Source organism: Zalophus californianus, chromosome 1 (assembly GCF_009762305.2).
Source record: "Zalophus californianus isolate mZalCal1 chromosome 1, mZalCal1.pri.v2, whole genome shotgun sequence".
NCBI lineage: Eukaryota > Metazoa > Chordata > Mammalia > Carnivora > Otariidae > Zalophus > Zalophus californianus.
The window spans coordinates 66,554,865-66,578,460 of NC_045595.1; the positions used below are offsets into that span (position 1 = coordinate 66,554,865).

Sequence of the window (23,596 nt, forward strand, 5' to 3'; positions counted from 1 at the left end):
AACTAAATTATTATAGCTTTTAAAATAGAACTTAGCAGAGTATGAATAAATTTAGTCATGCAAAGTGAATTTTCCACTCTGGTTTAATATACAAATGAAAAGTAAGAAAGTGTTTGTATATCCTGTTTAATATTTATGGCACATCTTTTGCCCTAAAGTGTTAGACACTCTCATTGTAATTATTTAGAAAACTATCTGCTGATAAATTGTCCTAAATTATATCACAATATAGATGAATAAATTTAGACTTTATTAGATTGATGTCATCTACTTTAAAAATGTAGCCTTACAGCAAATGCCAGATCACAGTGTACTAAATATAGTTTTACTATTAAATGTTTCTATTTAGTACACAATGTTAGTCATCAAATTTTTATTTATAACTCTCAAAAGAGTGTTAAAGGAAGTGTTGGACAGTTCCTGTCCTCAGCCAGGGAGAAACTGTAAATGATGAAGCCTTCATTCTTTGATTCATTCAACCTTAATTTGAGTGTCCAGGCAGTGGGGATATGGTGGCGAATACGGCATGAATAAGCAAAGTGTAAAATTCAGTGCTATTGTGTTTGACAGTAAAAATTTGAGAAGAGAGCTTCATGAGCCAAGTACCTAAAGGCATAGTAGGAATTAAGGCAGAGAAATGTGGGTTGGAGTTGTTGGGAAGAATTTCAGAAAGTTTCATGGAACTGGGCCTTAAAAGGTAAGAAAGGGCTAGGGGCTAGCAGAAGGCCTGGCAGGTGTATGAAGTGAGCAGGAGCCTCCTGACAGGAGCAGGGAGGAACCAGAAACCTACAGGAGGGCACTCCAGAAAGAACACATGCTCAGTATACACAGTTTCACGTGCGTATTTGCTTTGTTAAGTAAGAGAACAGACCTCAGGCCTAGTGCTCTAAGTCATATGTCTGCCTCTAACCACCTCTGACTTTGTGCAGGTCACTTCATTTCTCTGTACCTTTAGTAAGGCACTCAAAAATCCACCTGGTATCAGGACAGTCCTCAAAGGCTAACTTGTCAGAGCCCCTTCCACCCCTGCACGACCTGCCCCTATCACTTGCTTCATCAAGACAAGGCCTTGCCAGCTTTGGAAATCCCTGTGTCTGCTTGGGCTGGTGGGGGTCCCTGTGGCCCCCTGTGCCATGTGCCTGGTCTCTTCTTAGCACCGTGCCCCTGCTCCCAGATTGGCTCACTACCTTTAGGGGCACATGTGGAATAGTTCCCAAGCCTTCTTGCATTTAATGTAACTCTTGGAGCCCCCCAGCCTATTGATGTGGTCTACCTCTCCCTTGGAATATCATCTGGGCTCCCATTTCTAGAAGATTCTAACTTCATTCTGTCCTGCCAATCGCATTCTGTTTTTGTATCCACACAGTCTCCTACTAGTTCTCCATCCCATGTTCTCTTGCTTGAATGTGATCACAAACAAATAGACCAAAACATATATTGCTTTATGGTGACACTAAGAAATTGTCTTCTTCAGTTATGGTAAAGTTGTTTCTCGTTTGTCTTTTTGCATCAGGTAGGATCTTAAATAAATGGCAGTGCCTGGAGCTTGGAAACAATTTGAGTCGTTCACCCAACAAACATTAAGAATTCTATGTGATCGGTTGCCTTGCCGTTAGCCAGTCAGAACCAGGAGGAAAGTACTGCTCCCTCCCTCCTGCTCCCGCTGGAAGGCGAAACAGGGCCTAGAGAATGTGAGAGGAGAGCCCTAACGGGCACTGTGGGAGTGGCAGGAGCACCTTTTATTGTAATAGGATTTGTGTCAATGGGGATATTTGTTATTTAAAAGACTATACATAATACACAAATAGATTATGTATAATATCAGTGGTTTTCAGGTGGCTCGGAAATCCCCCTTGGGCTGAGAGGATCTGATGCGGTTCTTCCTGCCCCCTTCCCCCCGCCCCCCACACACAGAGCAGCTCATCTCCTCTTGCAGGATTTTATATTAGGGTCCTTGTATGAGTTACCTTTTAAAAATGGTCATCCATCGATATTTTAAAGTTTGGAAACAATAGTTTTCTATAGAAGGCACTCTACTATGGACTCTGGACCCTTGGGAAATTGCACTTAGGGTCTCATGATCAGAGGACCCTTGCTGTTTGAAAGAGTCTGCTTCAAGACAAGACCCTTCACCTGAGGACATTCCGAACAGTTTCCTCAATGTAGAATTTAAATTTAAAGCTTTTCCCTTCCCTGGAAAAACAATTGTGGAATTTTGCCTCAAGTTAATAATTAACACGACATGCTAGGACAGAATCTCTGAATAATGTTTTCACATCCATCTTTATTTTAAAAGTGAAGTGTGAGGTAGAGCCCGGAATAGGAATAGGTGGGGCAGGGGTGGAGGACTGTTTCCAGAGGGATTTGATGACAACAGGTATTTGCTAATCCAAAACCAGGTCCTGGAGAAGCTGAGGGATTGGTGGGAGGCTGCAGTTTCAGGACTCAGAGAATTAGTTAACAGATGGGAGCCTGCAGTGGAGGAAGGATCATCAGGGACCAAATGGAAGGAGGGCCAGGGCTCCCCTTCTTCAGGGTAATGGGCTCTCCATCAGCCTCTGCCCTCAAAGACCCTCCTGGGTTCCAGTAGCTGTGTGTGGCAGGGCCTCAGGAGAGACAGAGAAGGAAGTTTGGTTTGCAGGGCATTCCCCTCAGTGAGTAAGCCCAGTGAAGGAACCCACAGGATGGTTGGAGAAGGGAGCTGGCAAAAGCAGGCAGGGCCCAGAAAGCTCATTTAAGAGGGTGGGGAGTTACGGAAGCCCTGAGGGTGATTGCTTCTCTCAGGCTCTGCTAGAGGCTTAAATAACACTCATATTCCCTGCTAGTTCTAGAGGTCAGAAGTCAAATCAGCTTCACTGACTTCCCCCTCAGAGCAGCTGTGTTTCCGCAACCTGTGAACATCTGCCCTGGTGCTTTAACATTGGAGTGGAGGGGGAGACAGGCCCTGTGCAGCACCCTGGCAGGAGGTGTGTGGGAGGCCCGGGCTCTTCCTCACTTGGGTCTCTGGATGGTCGAGGGCCAGGCACAGGTGGCATTTTCGATTTGGAGACGTCCTCATAAAGAGTGGTATTTTCAACAAGTGATGCTGGCTTAGAGTCAGGGTATTGGCAGAGCTGTGTCCTTCTGGAGGCTCTAGGAGAGAATCTGTTTCCTGACCTTCTCTGGTTTCTGGGGCACCTGCATTCTTGAGCTCATGACCCCTTCCTCACTTCACTCCAGCCTCCTATTCTTTTCTCGTGTCTCCTACTTACCACAGTGACCTTCTTGGCATCCTTATGATTACATACAGGGCCTATTTGAATAATCCAGGGTAATCTCCCCATCTCTAGATCCCTAATGCAATCAAGTATACTAGCTTCCTTTGCCATTGAGGTAACATTTCACAGGTCCCAGGGGTATGTGGCTGCCTTTGGTGGGCAGTCTTCCTCAACCTACTGTAGGACAGAAAGGATTTAGCTAAGTGGTGAGAAACAATTTCTGGATGAAAGACAGGAATTCACATCTCCGCTTGAGGTCTTTGAGCATGTGCTGCAGCACCCTGTCTTGGGGGCCAAACTGACCTGGCTGCCAGAATTGAGCTCCTCGGACCTTCCCTCCAGCTGCTGGAGCACTGCCTGGCCTGGGCCAGGTCTCGGTGAGGCTGAGCACTGTGGGGGCAGCTCTCTCCAGAGCTGACTTGTCTGCTGCCGCAAGCAGGCGTGTGAGCTTCTGGGACTGCTCAGGAAGGAAGCAGTCTTCTCCTCCGTTTAATCGGCAGCTTGAGCTATTCTGTAGCTTTGCTCCCCCCTCAGAGCAGCTGTGTTTCCACAGCTCATTTAAGAGGGTGGGGAGTTATGGAGTGAACATCTGCCCTGGTGCTTTAACATCGGAGTGGAAGGGGAGACAGGCCCTGTGCAGTGCCCTGGCAGGAGGTGTGTGGGAGGCCCGGGCTCTTCCTCACTTGGGTCTGTGGATGGTCAAGGGCCAGGCACAGGTGGCATTTTCGATTTGGAGATGTCCTCATAAAGAGTGGTATTTTCAACAAGTGACCTTTTGGGAGGGAAGACCAGCGCCTGGTTCAAGACCGCCCGTCCCTTTCACCCCTGCACTGTGGTGCATTCAGTCACTAGGGATTTAGTGTGGATGCCTTCCCCTTGCCCTATGGACAGGGGCGAGTGTTTTGGCCTGATTAGCTCACTTAGGTTTAAGGGGACCTAATAGTGCAGCCCAGTTCTAGTCTCTTCCCTGCCCCAACCCCCATGTGCCTTGCTCCCCTCTGCATTTCTTAGCTCTGCGGGCCTGGCTCCACCAGCCGTGGGTTTGCCTCCATGACCCTCGGCCTCTGTGAGCTTCCATGAACCTCTGTGAACTAGAGCCCTGAGAGAGCCGAGGGAGCCGAGAGAGCCATCGTCGTCCTTTCTCACGTGTGACTTCATCCCTTTCTTGCACCCTCTGGAGGTGGCCGGCACAGGGCCTTTATTTCCCAGCTAACAGTTTCCCTTCGGAGTGGCTCAGTGACTTGCCTGAGGAGAGGCTGTTGGGGACGGGGTGCTGCCTGGGATTCTCTGCACCACTCATGTGCGAGGAGCAGCACCTCTGTCTGTGCTTGGCTGACCGGCGTAGCACGTGCCCCATGGCACTGTCTTCTCCGCAAGCAGGACAGAGACCAGAGGGTGTGCGGGACCAATGGCCATTCTGCCGGACATGTTCGACCCATGCCACAGTCCGTATGCCCACGTGTAGTGTCTGGGTTACAGGGAGCTGGGTGTGTGTGTGTCTGTCTCCTCCCACTCGTTAGTATGGGCCTTTCCCAAGGACAGAAACATTGCCTTAACTGTTTTAAGCTCTCAGTGCCTAGTCAGCATCCGGCGCATAGCTAGTATGAGGAAAGCAATCCCAACCCTTACCACCACCACCACCACCACCACCACCACCACCACCACCACCACCACCACCACCACCACACACACACACACACACACACACACACACACACACACACACACACACACACACACACACACACACAGTGTGTACAACTTTTAAGCTGATGCGTAACTGTTTCAACTTTCCTAGGTCTGTGAGGCCTTCTCTATGTGGTAGGCGGACATACCTCCTATAAGACAGGGGTCCTTACACCTTCCGGTCATCCTGGGACAGCCCGTTTCTTCTCTTTGTACCCTGTTGTCTCAGGCCTTGTCTCTGCGGAATTCACATGTGCCTGAGGACTTCTTCCCAAGTCATGGGGAGTGAAGACCTGTGCTTGGGGGTGGAGAGATAGCAGGGGACAGCCCCATCGAGTTCCCGTGGAGAGGAGTGTGATTAGCAGCAGCTACAGGTTACTCTGAGTCTGACTCTTGAGTGCTGTCCTCAGACCTACAGTGCGGTGAAGCATGAACGCCTGGGTCTCTGCCCACACTGAGCCCGAGCAGCCTGAGAAGCAGTGCCCCGAGGTACTTGAAGCAGGGGCAGCAGTGGCCAGTTGGATTCCCAAAGTGAGATCAGATCTCAGGACAAGAATGGGCTGCAACATCCCAATTGCTCCATTCCCATGGAGAGATTCTCCCTCCTCTGCCCAGGGTAGAGAATCAGGTTGTTATTTTATGAAAGGAGCTAGCAGGCATCCTGATATCCTGTGCCAGAGAAATCTTTACTAAATAGATTGCTATTTTTTTTTTTGCAAAGGTAGCTCTGTTAAGTTATGGGTTAAATCAGTTTTTATGGACACCTTATCCCTCTTCGTCACATGGTATTTATGGGAAAGAGCATTCCAGGTCCTAACCAAGTGATTGGCGAAGTGAGGCTTGTGAGCACAGCGTGCTCGCCTGCCAGGGCCTTGCCACCTCCTGGCCTGGGGTGCCCAGGTGTCTCTGAGGAAGGACTACCTTCAAGGCTGCAGCACAGCCCAGCCTCAGAGCCCGCAGGCCTGCAGGACTCTCCCAGCCTGTGGGCATCTGACAAGCCAAGGCCGCATTTCCATCATGGACAATAAGGGGTGAGTTCATCGAGCATCGTTTTCTCTGTTCCGTGTTACCTTATCTCTTGTAGCATGACAGCAACCCAGTCTGAGCCAGGTGGGGCCACTGAGGGGCTGTAAGCAGGAAAGGGGCTAGCCACATCTGCATTTTAGAAAAGACTGCTCTGAAAGAGTGGGTGCAGAGAGACCTGTCATGAGTCAGACAGTTGCACAGGTCCCAGGGAGGGAGGGGTGGTGGCACGGGCCAGGATGATGGCTGAGCAGATGGGAGAAGAGCCTGCGCCTGGCAGCCGGTTAATTGTGGGGGATGCGGAAGGGAAAGCTGAGGTCACCATCCATGTTGCTGGTGTGCCTGAAGAGATACGGAAGTAGTCAACTGGAGGAGGGAGCCCTGAGCTCTTCTTCTGGGGAACCCTAAAAATGCCATGAAGAATTCCAGAGGACTGCATCCCAACTGATAGTTCAGATGTGTTCTTAAAATATCTGATCTTGGCAGAATGGAACTCTGTGTAGGAAGAATCACATGGTACTTCTTATTCCATGTTCAGTCCCCCAAAGTGTGGGGTTTATTTTGAAATATGTGGTTTAAGCATTTTTTATCTCGAGAGGTTTCTTGGGGTCGTTTGTTAATATTTTTTCCATTTATAAAGGTTATATACCCAAAAGATTCCTGGTTAAGGAACAAATAACTGAGAGGATTTCTTATCATGCTCTTATGGGAATTAAAAATGATAATTTTTAATGAATAAGTCATGCTCTTATGGGAATTTAAAACGTACAGTTAAAACCATAGGCTGTCGACAGTGACATTTAATGTGCATATTTCCGTCGGAATTATTAAACTCTTAGCTAGTTGATATGAACAAGCCTTCTAGGTATTCCTTGCTTTTCATATTTTTTTTAATGAAACAACACACTTACAAAACAATACAAAATCCAGACAGTATTAAATTGCTTATTAAAGCTGTCAGAAAAACTATGATCAGAGCAAAGGAATGACACAAACATGTGATTTGATGAAATTTCAAAATTAATCTGAAAACATCTGTCCATACGCCTGTTTTCATCAAAACTTTGCAAGCCTAAACTCTATTTTACCTTTCTCTTGTTAAAATGAAACAGGGAAGAGTTTCTGTGTTTGAAAACTGGGAACAAAGACAACAGGTCTCTTGCCATACTCTTCAAACTAGTCCAAGGTGAAATTTTCTTTGTCTTAAAATTCTTGAGGTAAGAATTCAGAGTTCATCATGATTCATACTAAAGCTGTTTCCATTATTTGGCCTAGAGAGAGGGAAGGAGTGCTGTGTGTCCTGTTTATGTGATGGAAATAAATTTCTCTAGGCTAGCCATTTGCTCTTTTGTCCCTTGTGGTTGCTATCCCACGATTGGGAGGCTTGTTTATCCATGCGAAAAAGGAATTCAAAAGAGTTATGAAATACAAAGTTGATATTTGAGAGACCGAAAAACAGGGACAAATGACCCAGTGCCAACAGCTTTTACTTTTACTTGGAGACTCCCCTGTATTGTAGTTACCAGCTTTTCCAGCAAGGTTAGAGGGCCCCGTAAGGAATTATCCTGGTGGGTAACATGGAAAACCTTATGGGCTTATGTTGATCTTCCTGCCTCCACAATTGCAAAATAATGACAAAAGTAAATATTTGGGGCCAGGTTTATTTTGGTCAGACAAGTTCCAGTCTGGTTTCTAAAATTAGGAATTCTGCGGGATGCACGTGGTTTGGGGCATCCTGCCAGAGAACTATGTCTCGGGGATGTACAGTTCTCTTATTTGTTGTTGCTTGCTTGGAAATGTGCATCTAAACCTTCTCTCATGTCTGTCCATCTGGGCAGACCCACTCCTGATGGTAGGAAGGCTCTACCCAGCTAATTTGGGTAGGTTCCCACCCCCCCTGCCCTCACCCCTGCTTGCCATCTGTCGTTCATACACTGCCAGACAAGCCTTCCAAGAGCACAGCTCTCATCCTGTCCCTGACCCTCCTCAGAGCATGCACTGACACCTCCCCTCCACACACGCACACGCACACGCACGCGCACGCACGCACACACACAGCCTTCAGGCTGAAGGCCCTCCCCACCGTGGTCCTACCTGGTGTGACATCCTCTGCCACCAGCCAAATTGGCCTCCCCGTTGCCCCTCATACACACTGGCTGCTTGCTTGCCCTTGTGACTTTCCGTTTCTCCCACATAAATGTAGCTCCACATCCCTTCTGTCCATCTTTCCGGGCCCAGCTGCAGTCCTGTTTCCCCTGGGAAACCGTTCTGTCCAAGGGAGGCCTCAGCCCACCACTGTGGATACTTGCCTGCATCATCCATTGTTGTCTCGTTCCCTCAAGCCCAGTGCACAGGAGGTACTCAAGAAACATTTCTGTTTAGGGCTGTCTTTTGAGTGTCAGGTTTCCCCGTCAGGAAGTTGTCCTTGCCCTGTAAGAGGCTGCCCTCCTGCTGCTGGTTCCTGCGCGTGGCCTTGTCCGCCCACATCTGTTCAGCTCTTTGTAGAATGTAGTAAAGGCCACTCTTACCCTGCACCTCCAGCTGGGGCTGTGTTTGGGGTGGGAGGAAGGCCTCATTCACACGGCCTTGCCTTCATCTGCCTTCTTGGGTAGAATAGGAATAAGCAGGGCCAAGTTCATGGGTGTGCATCCTTTGCCCCGCAGAGGGCCCCACGCTCGGTTTCATGCTCTGCCGTTAACGTCTTGAAATTCTTACTTTTTTAACAAGGAGCCCTGCATTTTCGTTTTGCACTGGGTCCTACGAAGTATGTATCTGGTGCTGGAAGTAGGACAGCTGCTGACAGACAGGTAAGGATAGGGAGACATCACAGAAGGAATGCTGGGTGGGGTATGTGTGGAGGCCAGTGGAAGGTGGGTGACAGAATGGGAGAAGGAGAAGTGGAGGAGATATATCAGTTGTGAGGTCCCTTCCTTAAAGGGGTGGTAGTTCTCCAAAGCCAGGACTGTTCCTCAGGGGTGGTGACTCCACAGGACCTGACTTTGGCCCTAAATAGGTTTATTTAAGTTCTGTTGTAAGCCTGCCATTTTTATGGAGCTGTTCCAACTTTCCCATCCTAATCAGAGGAAGAACCAAGTCCTTCCAGTGGCCTACGGGCCCTACCTGACCTAGTGCTTCACCGCTGAACTCCACTCCTACCACTGTCTCCTCAATTAGTCTGTTGCAGCCACATCAGTCCCCTTGCTGTTCTTGAACATGCCAGAATGCCCCCCACCTCAGGACATTTGCACCTGCTGCACTCTGAGCCCAGAGTGCTCTTCCTCTAGAAGGCTTGCCCTACCGCGCCTTCAGGCCTTGGCTCAGGTGTCACTTTATCAGTGTGGTCTTCCCCCAAATACCCTATTTGAAATCACATAAACACACACAAACACACACACACACACACACACACACACACACACACACACCCCACTCCTGTCTTCACCTCTTTCCTGCTTTACTTTTATTCACAATACTTATCACCATTTAATATACTCTATACTTTACATGTTTATTTATTGTCTGTCTCTTCCCGTTGGAATGTAAGTAAGCTCAGTGAAGGCAGGAGTGTCTGTAAGTTTTGTCCACCTAGAACACTATCTGACACATAGTAGACACTAAATAAACATGTGGTGGTGAATTCACTGCCCTGTGGGGGCTGACAGTACTGCTACTTGAGATTATACTGTTTTCCAAAGGGACCACACCATTTTACATTTCCAGCAGCAGTGCACAAGTGTTCCAGTTTCTCCACATCCTTGCCAACACTTGTTATTTTCTCTTGTGGGTTGTTTTTGTTTTTTTTTTTAAATAATGGTCATCCTTACAGGTATCAGATAATATTTCATTGTGGTTTTGATTTGCATTTCCTTGATGATTAGTGATGTTGAACATCCTTTCATATTCATGTTCGCCATTGTAGGTCTTTAAGAGAAACGTCTATTCAAATCTTTTGTCCATTTTTAAAATCAGATTGTTTTGTTTTGCTAATGAGTTATAGGGGTTCCGTATGGATTTTGGATATTAACCCCTTACCAGATACACGGTTTGCAAATATTTTCTCCCATTTTGTAGGTTGCCTTCTCACTTTGCTGATGGTTGCCTTTGCTGTCCAGAAGCTTTTTCGTTTGATATAGTCCCACTTGTCTGTTTTTGCTTTTGTCACCTGCACTTTTGGTGTCATATCCAAGAAATCGTTGCCAACACCAATGTCTTTCCCTATGTTTTCTTCTAGGAGTTTTATAATTTTAGGTCTTAAGTGTAGGTCTCTAAGCCATGTTGAGTTGATTTTGTGTATGGAGTAATATAACGATCCAATTATATTATTTTGCATGTGGATATACAGTTTTCAGGAACACCATTTGTTGAAGGGACTGTACTTTCCTCATTGTGTAGTCTTGACTCCATTGTTGAAGATCATTTGACTATATATGTGTGAGTTTATTTCTGGTCTGTTTTGTTCCATTCGTCTTTATGCCAGCACTATACCATTGTGTAGCTTTCTAATGTTTTCAGGAAATCTCCAGCCTTGTTCTTCTTTCTCAAGATTGTTTTAGCTATTTGGGTTCCATATGAATTCTAGGGTTGTTTTTTTCTATTTCTAAAAAAGAAAGAAAGAAAGAAAGCACTGGGATTTTAATAGAGATTATACTGAATCGGTAGATTGCTTTGGGTAATGTGGACATTTTAACAATATTAAGGCTTCCAACCCATGAATACATACTGTCTTAGCATTTATTTGTGTCTTCTATAATTTCTCTAAGTAGTATTTTGTAGTTTTCAGTCTTTTGTCCCCTTGGCTAAGTTTATTCCTAAGTAATTTCATTTTTTTGGATGCTATTGAAAATGCAGTTATTTTCTTAATTTCCTTTTCATTGTTGGATTGTTGTAAGTGGCTGGAAATGCAACTGATTTTTGTACATTAATTTTGTATTCCAACAATTTTGCTGAATTCATTTATTACTTCTAATAGTTTTTTATGAGCTCTTTAGGGTTTTGTACATATAAGGTCATGTCATCTGTGAACTGAGGTAGTTTTGCTTCTTTCTTAACAATTTAAATGCCTCTTATCTCTTTTCCTTGTCTAATTGCTCTATCTAGGACTTTCACTACAATGTTGAATAAAAGTGCAAGTGGACATCCTTACCTTGTTCCTGATCCTAGAGGAAAAGCTTTCAGTTTTTCACTTTGAGTATGATGTTAACTATGGGCTTTTCAGTGGGGGAGCCATTTCACAGGAGAGCTATGTTTAACTGTAACATAATAACAATAACAACAACAAAACTATGGGCTACATGTGTAAAAATACTTACTATATATTGAGATTATTTTCTTTTAATCCTCATTTTTTAATGTTTTATTATGAGATGGTGTTGAATTTTATCAAATGCCTTTTCTGCATTTGTTGAAGATCCTGTGGTCTTTATGTCTCACTCTGTTAATGTGGTTATCACATTGATTGATTTGTGTATGTTGAGCCATCCTTGCAACCCACAGATAAATCCTACCTCATGGTATATGATCCTTTTAATGTGCTGTTAAATTTGGTTTGCTGGTATTTTGTTAAGGATTTTTACATCTGTATTCATTGGTCTGTGCTTTTCTTGTAGGTCTTTGTCTGGCTTTGGTATCAAGATGAAGCCACCCTCATAAAATGAGTGACATGTTCCATCCTGTTTAAATTTTTGGATGGGTATGAGAGGGATTGGCATTAATCTTTCTTTAAATGATAGAATTCTTCAGTGAAGCCATCTGACCCCAGGCTTTTCTTTGTTGGGAGATTTATTTGAATACTGATTCAGTTTCCTTATTCATTATTGAGCTGTTCAGATTTTCTCTTTCTTCATGATTCCATCTTGGTAGGTTGTAGGTTTCTAGAAATTTACTTATCTCTTCTAGGTTATCTAATTTGTTGGCATATAACATTTCATAGTTGTCTCATAATCTTTTTTTTATTTCTGTGACATCAGTTGTAATGCCTTCTCTTCCATTTTTTATTTTGTTAGAGTCTTCTTTTTTTGTTAATTAGTCTAGCTAAAGGTTTGTCAGTTTTGTTGATCTATGCCAAAAACCAACTCTTAGTTTCATTGACTTTTTTTCTATTGTTTTTCTAGTCTTTATTTTGTTTATGTCTGTTATAATTTTTATTACCTCCTTCCTTCTGCTAACTTTGGGCTTGGTTTGCTCTTCTTTTTCCAATCCTTTGAGTTTGTTTGTTTGATATCATTCTTCTTGTTTAATATAGGCATTTGCCACTCTAAACTTCCCTCTTTGTACTTCCTTTTCTATGTCCCATAAGTTTTGGTATGTTGTGTTTTTGTTTTTTGTTTTTCTCAGGTATCTGTGATTTCTTCTTTGGCCCATTGGTTATTCAAGTGTATGTTGTTTAACTTCCACATATATGTGAATTTTCCAGTTTTCCTTCTGCTGTTGATTTCTTGTTTAATTCTGTTGTGGTCGGAAACATTATTTGTTATGATTTCAGTCTTTTTAAATCTGTTAAGACTTGTTTTGTGACCTGACATGTGATCTGTCTTGGAGAATGTTCTGTGTACCCTTGAGAAGAATATGTGTTGTGCTGCTGTTGGATGCAATGTTTTGTATAAGCCTGTTGGGTCCGTTTGGTCTCTCGTGGTGTTCAAGTCCTCTGTTTCTTTATTTGTCTTCTCTCTAGATGTTGTGTCCATTACTGAAATCTCCTACTATTGTGTCATTGTCTATTTCTCCCTTCAGTTCTGCCCATGCTTGCTTCACATATTTGTGTGCACTGGTGTTGGGTACATATACATTTATAGTGTTGTCTTTCCAGTGAATTGACCCTTTTACCATTAGATAATGTTCTACTTTGTCTCTTGTGACAGTTTTTACTTAAAATCTATTTTTTCTGTATAAGTGTAGCCACTCTCCTCTCTTGGTTACCATTTACATGGAATGTCTTTTTCCATACTGTCACTTTCAGCCTATGTGTGTTCTTAAATCTAAAGTGGGTCTCTTGTAGGCAGCATATAGTTGGATCTTATTTTTTTATCCATTCAGCCATTCTATGTCTTTTGATTGGGGAGTTTAATGTATGAACATTTATACTAATTACTGATAGGGAATGTCCTTCTAGTGCATTTTGTTTTCTGTCCTGTAACTTTTGTCTCTCTTTTTTCTTCTTAGCGGTCTTATGAGTCATTGACTTTTTTGTGGTGACATGCTTTTTATTCCTTTCTCATTTTCTTTCTTTTTTTTTTTTTTTTAAAGATTTTATGTATTTGACAGAGAGACACAGCGAGAGAGGGAACACAAGCGGGGGGGTGGGAGAGGGAGAAGCAGGCGAGCAGGGAGCCCGATGCGGGGTTGGATCCCAGGACCCTGGGATCATGACCTGAGCTGAAGGCAGACGCTTAACGACTGAGCCCCCCAGGCGCCCTGCTTTCTCATTTTCTTTTGTGTCTCTTCTATAGGTGTTTTCTTTATTGTTATTGTGGGAGTTATATAAAACATCTTATAGTTGTAACAGTCTATTTCAAGCTGATACCAAGGCCATTTTTAATCTTGGCACAATTTTTAGGAATAAGGTACAGCAAATGGATTTTTTTTAACTTTTTCATTTTGACCTTCCTTTAATTACTTTCATAGGATTAACTAGAATTAGTGGATGTATATTTTATGAGCCTAACGCAACCAAATCCCAATGGCATTTTTTTAGAACTTGATAAAGTGATTCTGACATTCATCTGGAAACATAAAGGGTTAGACTATCCAAGAAATTTTTGAAAGAAAATAATAAAGGGGAACTGGTACTGTTAAATATAAAACAATAAACCTGCAGTAGCAAAGCTTTGTGTTACTGGCACAAGCAGAGGAATGGAGTGGAGTAGAGTGGGATGGGAAGGGATAGAATAGTATAGGATGCCCAAATCCGTAGGAAGGTGAATTGTTAAATCAATATTATTAGGATACTTAATCTTTGAGGGGGGAGAATAGGTAGGTAGATTCATATATCCTACTGTATACAGAATAAACTCTAAACAGAATATTTAAAAGATATTAACTTTAAACTAATAAAGAACTAGAAGAAAATGTAAGTGAAGAGTATATCATATTAGGGGGCGCCTGGGTGGCTCAGTCGGGTAAGCGGCTGCCTTCAGCTCAGGTCATGATCCCGGGGTCCTGGGATCGAGCCTCGCATTGGGGCTCTCTGCTCAGCAGGGAGTCTGCTTCTCCTTCTGCCTGCCCCTCCCCCTGCTTGTGCTCTCTCACTCTCTCTCTCTCTCGCTCTATCTCAAATAAAGAAATAAAATCCTTAAAAAAAAGAGTATATCATATTAGTATGGGAATGAATCAGTTAAAAAAATCATTAGATTTGACTACCTAAAAACTTAAAACTTCTGCACATCTACAGCCATTATAAACAAAAGCAAAAGGCTTAAACTAAACTGAGACTATTTCCAACATACAGAACAGTCCAGTACAGAACAGTTCAAGGATTATGTCTCCAATATAGGACAAAGGAACTCTTAAAAAGAAAAGAAAAAAGTAGAAAAATAGGCAAAAAATATATAAGCACAGTTCTCGGGAGAAGAAATAGAAATGGCCAAAATGTATAGGAGAGATTATAGAACTTGGATGACAATCAAAGAAATACACATGAAAGCGACAGAGTTGTCATTTCCACCTTCCAGACTGGCAAAGGCTGTTTAAAGTCTCGGTGTTGGCACAGCCTCAGTGGAACACCCCACGGGTGGGAGCGCACATTGACACTGCCTCTCTAGGTGGCAGATTGTCCACAGGTATCAAGAGGCTTGACATTTTTTTCAGACTTTGGTCCTAGCAGTTACACTTCTAGGAATTTCTTCTAATGGGATAATCAGACATCCACATAAAATTATGTACACTAATTTCACCGTAGTATTATTTTGGATGTTTCTTACTTATTATAATGCATGAGAATTATTACTTTAATAAGTGATACAAAATTCAAAGGATACTAAAAGGAAACAGAGTGAAAAATAATTCTCCTTTCCTTCCAGCTCTGTCCTCCATTTCTCTGCCATGGAGCAACCAGTTACTTATAAATCCTTCCAGAGATGCTCTTTGCACATGTGAGAATAGACAGATGCTTGTGCTTTTTATTTTGCAAATCTATTTAATTTTGTATTTGAAGGTTGATGGTAGCATGCTACATGTACCATATGTACCTTGCTTTTCTCATTTAATAAATCTCAGAATGTGCTCCATTATCAGTAGGCAATATAATGCAGAGGTTAAAAAGCACAGAGGAGTTGGGTTTGAACAAACTCTACTACTTACTAGCTATGTCATCTTAGACAAGTTTCTTGACTTCTCTGGGCCTTAGTTTCCTCATCTATGAAAAAAGTATAGTTAATAGTCCTTACATCATAAGATTACTGAGACGATTCAGTGAGTCACTATATAGAAAGTGCAGAAAATAGCAACTAGCCCATCTGACTAAGTGTCAGCTAATATTAGTACATATGAAGCTGCAGCCTTCTTTTTAACAGCTGTAGAATATTCCACACCGGGGATCTATTCTATTTTGTCCCATATTAATGGACAACTAGATTGTTCTTAGCATTGCTGTTACAAACGAATTGCAGTATTTGTCATGACACTTTTTTTTAAAGGAAACAACATAAATGTCCAAACTTAGTTTAATTATGGCACGGTGCACATCCACGCAGCAGAATACAATACAACCAATCAAAGTAAGGTTGTAGAAGGGTATCAGAAATGTGAAAATGTTCGCATATATATTTTTAAGTAGAAACAAACATTTTTAATATCTGTTCTATTTTTTTCATTGTAGATTGTAGAAATTGAGAAACAATAAAAAAGTATGGAGAGGGGAGACGAACCATGAGAGACTGTGGACTCTGAGAAACAAACTGAGGGTTCTAGAGGGGAGGAGGTGGGGGGGATGGGTTAGCCTGGTGGTGGGTATTAAAGAGGGCACGTTCTGCATGGAGCACTGGGTGTTATACACAAACAATGAATCATGGAACACTACATCAAAAAGTAATGATGTAATGTATGGGGATTAACATAACATAATAAAATAAAAGTATGGAGAAAAATAACAATTAACCTAGTCCTATGATCCAGAGATGGCCATGCCTACTGAACATATTGGTGAATTTTATATAATCTCTCTCTCTGAAAATTTGCACTAATTATTTTATAGGGGTTGCTGCTGACTTCACTAAAAATGTCTGGAAGCTAAGAGTTGGATTCCTCAGGTGGGAGGTTGGCCATATGTGGGTGGCATAAATTAAACCAGCTTGGGGGAAGAGGCTTGCTGTGGGCAAGAGGGCTTCCCAGGAAGTAGAGCTGCTTGAGCCGAGCTGCTTGAGCCGACCTCTCTGTGGACAGTCGTAGGTGCTGTTTCTTTCTAATAGTGATCTGAGTCATTTTCATTGTTCTGTGTTTCCTTTCATACATTCATTCACTCAGTAAACATCTGTCACAATGGGCCTGTTTGTACCAGCATGCGTCTATGTCTTAGGGCCTCAGGCATGAACAAGATGAGTTCCAAGCCCGTAGCCCTGGAGCCTGCATTCTAGATCTTGTCCAGAAACACAGGATAGAGTTACAGACATAGGACCTGTGCTGTGTCTCTCTGAGATGCTTCCCCAGACAGTGACCACAGGCGCTTCTCCACGGGTCTTATTAGTGGTATTTCTGGTGGTGGCTCAGTATTCTGTCCAGCTGCTCGGCATTCATTTAATTAACCATTCCTGCTCTATTGGACATGCATATGGTTTGCATGAATACTTCATGGTCTTCACCACATCACTCCTCTGCTTTTCAAATGGATTGTTCCAGTTTATAGAGTTACTAGCCACGTGTGAACGAAGGGGCCTAGGCCATCAGAACCTCACCACCGTTGTTGGCTCGCTGTTTTTATTTCTATCATTTCTGTTCATTTAATAGGTATAAAACTGGGCTTCACTGTTTAAGTGTTCACTTATTTGATTACTGTTAAATTTTAACCTTTACTTCCTCTTAAGTGCATTTTCTGTTTAAATCCTTTTTTCTGTTGCTTAGTTGGGCTCTTGCTGTGAAAAACAGACTGTACAGTGATGGCTGAGAGCTCCAATTCTAGACTCCTACAGACCTGGTTTCTGTCCAGCCCTGTTTCTTAGGAGCTGTGTGGCGCTGGGCCAGGGGTCTGGGATGTGCTGAGGCATGGAGGGCATTCCCAGCATGGGGTCACTCCTTGGGAGCTGAGTCACAGAGTTTGGTGGCCTGGGTACATTCAGGGCACAGTGGAACAGTCACTGTGTCTGGCCTTATCTAATAGGCCTACCACGAGTATCCTTGGCTCACTATGGAATTTCCAGAAGTGCAGCCTTTGGAGTAATGGCAGGCACCACGAGGCCTCTTATTCACTTTCTCCCTAGAAGTCAACCCCAAACCCAGAAGAGGATCGGGGAGAGGCGGGAAGGGGTGGTGGGAAGACTGGGAGCCCTGCAGTCAGGCACCTCTGGCTTTGAACCCCAGCACCCTCACCGCACAGTTGTAAATACTGAGTTTCCGTTTCCTCATTGGAAAATGGGATGTCATCTGGGCACTGCACACTGGGAAGGCCAGCCATTATTATTTCAAGGGCCTCCAGCAAACGAGGCGCCAAACTAAAGAGGGCTGTTAGGAGCCAGCAGTGAACAAGGGAAACACATCCTGCCATCATGGCAGGACGAGATTGGAATTCCTCCTGCCCAGCTTTTTAGCCGTCAGCCCCTGCTCCTCCCCTTGAGTCCTCGCTGCTCAAGGCACCACTGCCAGGCATAGGCTGCGGCGGGAAAAGAGCTTTCAGAGGTGTGTTTCTTTCAGAGCGCTGGGTGCAATTGCCAGGGGAAATTCATCGCTTGGAACTAGAATAGGGACTACCTGGGTATCTCAAAAGGTGACTCTTGGTGACTAAGTCCTTTTTCTAGGAGAAAACGATGTTTGGATTCTCAGCAGCCACATCTGCTTTTGAACTCTGTGCGGTCTGTGCCCTGGCTTCTCCCCACCCCAACAGCCCCCCTCAGCGGCCCCCCTTTTATTCAAACAGAGGAAAGTTGTGTTTGTTGACCACTCTTTCGGGGTGGGAAAGGAATGTAATGTATGCATAGACTGCCCAGAATTTCCTGTTAGACACCCACTCCAAACCACGGCCCTGGGATGCATTCCAGAGATTGCAGCCCAGTCCTACAAGAGAAGAAAGGGTGCATTCATTTAAATGCCGGCCATTGGGAGGAACTCCCCCTCTCCCCTTAAAAAAAAAAAAAAAGGTGTTTAGCTTTTTCCATAGTAGTATAGTTGTGAATTCAGCTGCATGGTCTCCTCAGGGTTGTAACATGTTCTGACATCCCCATGTGTGAAGAAGCATCTTTTCCTTGGGAAACCGCACCCTGGGGTTTTTTTGCAGCCTTAGCATTGGTGTCCATGTTGATGCTTGGACATGTTTTTAATGTTCTGCTGTGAACACTTGGATGATACAAATCTGTTGTGGAATACCTTTCTTGATTCTGCTCTTGTGACAAGAAAGAAGCTAGTTTTGAGGGCAGATTTTGGTGCTTTGACACATTAGCTGTAGACTTCTTGCGTTGAGTCCATTTTATCCTAGAAATCCTGTTATGCTGGGTCTTTGGCCGTTCTGGCCCCTGTGCCGGCATGTAGGCTGGCTTGGCACCGTGGAAATTAAAGGCAAACCTTCTTTGTTTTCTGTAGCTGCCAAGATGCAGTTTCTTCACTTGGGGAGAAACTTGAATGATTGGGGATGGATTCATAGTGAGTAGCAAACATTTCCACCTACGTTCCAGCTTCTCTGAGCTTCATCCTGAACTACTCGTTTGATTGTAGGGGTGTGTGGGGGGCAGTGGAAGTTCCAGATCAAATCTGAGATAAGGACGGATGGGTGGGGGTGTTCACAGAGGCGGCAAGTACGTGAAGCTCTGAGTCGGTGTAGACCCCAGAGGTTTTGGTCCTGAAGCTGGGGTTTCGGGATGGAACCAGAGCCTCCCCACATCTGTAATCTAAACCAAGTCAGCACGTAAGAATTGTTTAAGGGCAGTGGTTATGTGGCATGGGCAGCTATCACACTGATTAAGAAACACTGTCGGTGTAGGGTCAACATTTCAATTTCTGGATGCAGAAGGGAACCAGGTAGGTCAGGAAGTATAAGTGGTTGGCTAGCAATGCCCGCTCTTGGCCGGTAGGTACCGACTCCTGGTGGATCCACTTGCACCTTCCGTCTGTGGGCAGAAACACAGTTTGATAGATCTCTAGACCGGTTCTCTTGATCCCACCGAAGGACCATACCTTGGACTTTTCCCTGGACATTTCATGTTTTTAATTACAGTACTTTCTTTCTAGCTGTTCCTTAGAAAAGGCCTGAGTCCTAGGGTTTATTTTAAGTGTCACATGTGGAACTTTTTATTTGTTTAGTTTCCCACATCATCATCATTATCACCATCATCATTATTACTATACAAAGAAACCTTCACTGGATAGGAAGTAAAGTTTTAAGGAGCTACTTCAAGTTCTAAGTTTAGAATTCACATAACCAAAACCAAAATGGGTTGGGCTCCATGTTTTCTCAGAAAGCCAGGCTGTTTTTGTAAGGACTGTTGTTTGGAGACATGCTAACTTCTGAATGTTCACAGTGAGGCACTGCTCAGTACCTAAAATCAATCAATCTTTTGTTGCTGTATTTTAAGGTGCTGGTAGATCTTCTCTCTTGAACAAATATGCATGTTTTTGCTGCATCCACACAACAGTCCTCCCTGCAAGGGTAGGTATGCAGATGCCCATATTAGTGGTGTGGCTTAGGTAGATGAAGTCAACACTGGCTAACCAGTAGCAGGGTGAGACTTGAACCCAAAATAGAACTCCAAAGCCCTTTTTCTTTCCATGGGATTTGTTTATTTTTTTTTTCTTTTTATTTTTTATCTCCATGTGACTTGTATTTAAAGTCAATTTTTAAGTAAGAAATTTCCATTCTAGGCTCTTTACCCAAAATGGTCCATATCTCTGATTTGCAAATACTGATTGCAAAAATCCTGGAAATCTTTGATGCAGATCAATAGCCGTTATCAGTCAATTTAAAATTTAAATTCAGTGGTTCCAGTTCCAGAGGTCAAACCGTGACATTTGTGGTACAGTTCTGCTCATCCACTCCCCATTGCCATAGAGTCAGATGCAAACTCATCACCGTGGCTTACAAGGCTGTCAACAACCATCACGACTGCTCTGATTTCTGAGATACGGTCATGCTGTCTCTCACGTCGGGCTCTTTACTATTGCTGTCTCCCCACTTCCCTGCCCCCTCCAACAATTGTATGCACTGTGAGCCCAGCTCAGAAAGCATTTCTTCTAAGAAACCACTCCTACCCTCCCTCAAATCTGGACTGTGCGCCCTTCTTTGGGCCCCGTCAGTGCCCTGTGCTGTTCAGTGTCTCTCGCGTTAGACGTGGGCCACATGAGGTAGGGGCGGTGCCTGTGTGGTTCACCAGTGTTTCTACACCACCTTGCCTGGGAGCTGACATTTTCAGGGATAGTCTTTTCCATCGCAAATAACGTAAACCCAGAGAAACAGATAATTTATTCTCTTACATAACTGAAAATTCCAGGAGGATCTGGTTTTAATGAAACCAAGTCCCCAGATGGTATTGTCAGAGATCCGTCCCTCTCCGTATCTGAGCTCCTCTTTCCTCAGTTCTGGCTCATGCTCAGGTAGTTGCTTCTCAGTCGATGGCAGAGGAGACACCAGGGGCTCCAGGTTTACATCCTACCCACTTGGCAAACCAGCAAAAAGAGAACATCCTTTCCAATGGCTGTAGCGTGAATCCTGGGGCACACTCTCCTTGGCCCAGGTTGGGTCAAATGCCCAACCCTAAGCCAGCCATGTGGCTCAGATTGGCCAGGCCTCAGTAATAGATGGAAAGCAATTTGTCGGTGGGGGAAGGCAGTAGGGTAGTTAGACCCAGCCAGCCAGCATCTTGAGCCCTTTCAGGACCAAATGAGTGCCGAGGGTGGGGTGAGGCTGATGCTGGTCCTGAGCAGCTCCATTCATTTCCCCTGCTAGCCTGATTTTGAGAGCACCTGACCAGTCCAAGAGCGATTAGAATACTAGGCAGCCCCTGACCTCCCAAAGCTTCCTACAGGCCCTAGAATTAACCTTATTTAGCGGGAAGAGTCCTGGCCCCTCCCTCAGCCTTGGAAGTGAGGCCCCTTTGGGCTGCTTCACCTCCTGGTGCGTTGAAGGGAGATCCTAAATGAGCTGCTACTTTTCCATCAGGGGGTGAAGACCTTCCCGGGTACTCACTCCTACAGCTCTGTTTGTGGCTTCTACGTGGTAAGCCATCATACGGTAGAAATTGTAAGTAGCTCACTGGCTCCAGGTTCAGGACTTTTTTTAGTATATAAGTTAGTTTGTTAATTTGTTTGTTAGTTGGTTGTGGGGAAGATGGATGTGACCTGAGGATGAAAATGGGATCTGAGGGGGTGCTTTTTGCAGAGCTGTTTCCTGCCCAGCTTGGGCATCGGCTGCTCAGTGTGTCTGAGACAGGAACAAATAGCTTGTTTACTTGCAGAGAAATGTGCTATCAGCCGGGGAAGAGGCAGGTTTTTTTTCTTCCTCTGACTAAATTATTTGAGTGTGGCATAAAAACGAAAGCACCCAAAGTAACAACAGAACAGTTTAACCAATCATACATATTTTTTAATTAACTATTTATTTGTTTATTTCTTAGAGGTGAGGCAGGGCAGGGGGGAAAGGGGAGAGAAAGAATCTTAAGCTGGCTCCAGGCCCAGCAGAGAGCCCAACATGGGGCTCCATCTCACAGTCCTGAGATCATGACCTGAGCTGAAATCTAGAGTCGGACGTTCAACCAACTGAGCCACCCAGGCGCCCCCTCCCCCAATCATTTATATTAAATATGAGTTTATTGCAGTGCTTTTCTCTCCATTTGGCATGTTCCCTCCTTGATCTGACCTGATCTGTCAAGACTGCGTTCAGCAGGGCACATGGAGAGAGCACACACTTTGGAAACAGGCCCCCTTGGATTCAGATCCTGGCACATGCAATTCCTAGTTGTAGTCCTGCAGCGCTAAGACTGAAGCAGTAATGCCGATCTCCTTGGGTAAGCTGTTGAGTGTTACATGAAATGAGGATTGTAAAGTAGTGGAATTTAGAGGGCTGGGCCTCAGTAAACAGTGGTCATTATCACACACACACACACACACCCCCCCCCCGCTTGGAAGGCCTCTGCACCTGGAGGTCCCTGTGGCCTGGTCTGCCAGCAGGGGCCTCAAGTGAGAAGACTGGTGCCTGTGACATGCACCCAAGCATTCTCAAGAAAGATAAAACAGCCAGCGTTTCCAGGGGTATGTGGTTCTAGAGCTCACCGTTAGTAATGAGGATCTTAAACTCACACTTCCTGGGCCTGGAGGCCACCCATGCCTGTGGGGTTGCTGGCAAGTTTTTCAGTTGTTTTTCATGTGAATGTCCATGTGAATGCATTTGGTTTTCCTGCCGGCAGAAGAGTACCCCAAGACTTTTAGTAGACGTCTGTGATCTCTTGAGAGGGAAGGTGCTGCACAAATCACTCAAGTACACAAGAAGAGGAATCATGCCAAAACTGCTTTTGGGGAGAGAGAAACTCCAACAGTTATCATGTGGACTCAGTGGTTTCCTACCCTCGTAATTTCCCAATTCACCCCAAGCATGGGCCCTTTGTGGTGTCAGCTCAGTGCCGTTGACCCACCCAGATGTGGTATGTGGTGGGACAGCCCTGGCTGCATTCCCAGGCACTGCTCCTGGCCCTCCAGGTTGTCGGTCTCCTCCCCTGAGGTGTGTTTTTCAGTTTATACTAATTTTTGCCTTTTAGTTCTGACTTGTGGCAGCTCGTCTTGAGGCCTGAATAACAGAAAGGATAACGTCACCCCCTCGGGAGACTGAGTCCAGGACAGGCCGGGAAATGAGTCCATGGCACAGAATTGCCCTGGGTTTCAGGAAGATGGGCTTGCCAGACCGTGTGTTCTCTGTCCCACATCTGTTGCTTATGTTTTAAGTGTCATGGAGGACCCCAGCCCTCCCATCAATGTCCTGACAAACAGCAGAGTTTAAGAAGCAGTCTTTTTTATGCCCTTACACCTCTTATTTCTTTTTTTTTCTTTTTCTTTTTTTTTTACACCTCTCATTTCTTAATGAAGTTAGTCTTGGAGTTAAGAGTGTTCAGGAACCTAGTCAAAGTGACTCTTTCTTGGTACCCTTCACAGAGAAATACTTCTCAGAGAGTGTCAAGTCTGATTTGTGCCTGAAAAGATCTTTGTTTTTAAGTAGTACTTAGTTCCGGGTCGGAAGGCTGTCTGCTGGGTTTAGGAATGCAGATGGTGCCTGACCCTGAGGATGGGTCAGTTACTGAGCAAGCAGCCCCCACTGGGCTGTCAGAGGAATTCTGTCCAGCCAGCAGGATTGGGCTCCATCAACCAGCTGGCCCTCTAGGAATCACATGTTGAATAACAGTCCTTTAGAGTAACTTCCTGGGGCTCCTCATCTTCTCGCGCTGCGTGGGTCTCCTGGTATTGGGCTCCGGGGTGGGGGGGCGGGCAACTGCACATTCGGGTTTTCCCATCGCATG

At 44.6% G+C, this 23,596-nt stretch overlaps 1 protein-coding gene across 8 annotated transcripts in view; it reads left to right on the forward strand.

The window, feature by feature from the left end:
• Positions 1–23,596, forward strand: part of CTDSPL (CTD small phosphatase like) — a 112,085-nt gene that overhangs the window by 55,117 nt on the left and 33,372 nt on the right. The gene's annotated exons all lie outside the window — the stretch shown is intronic.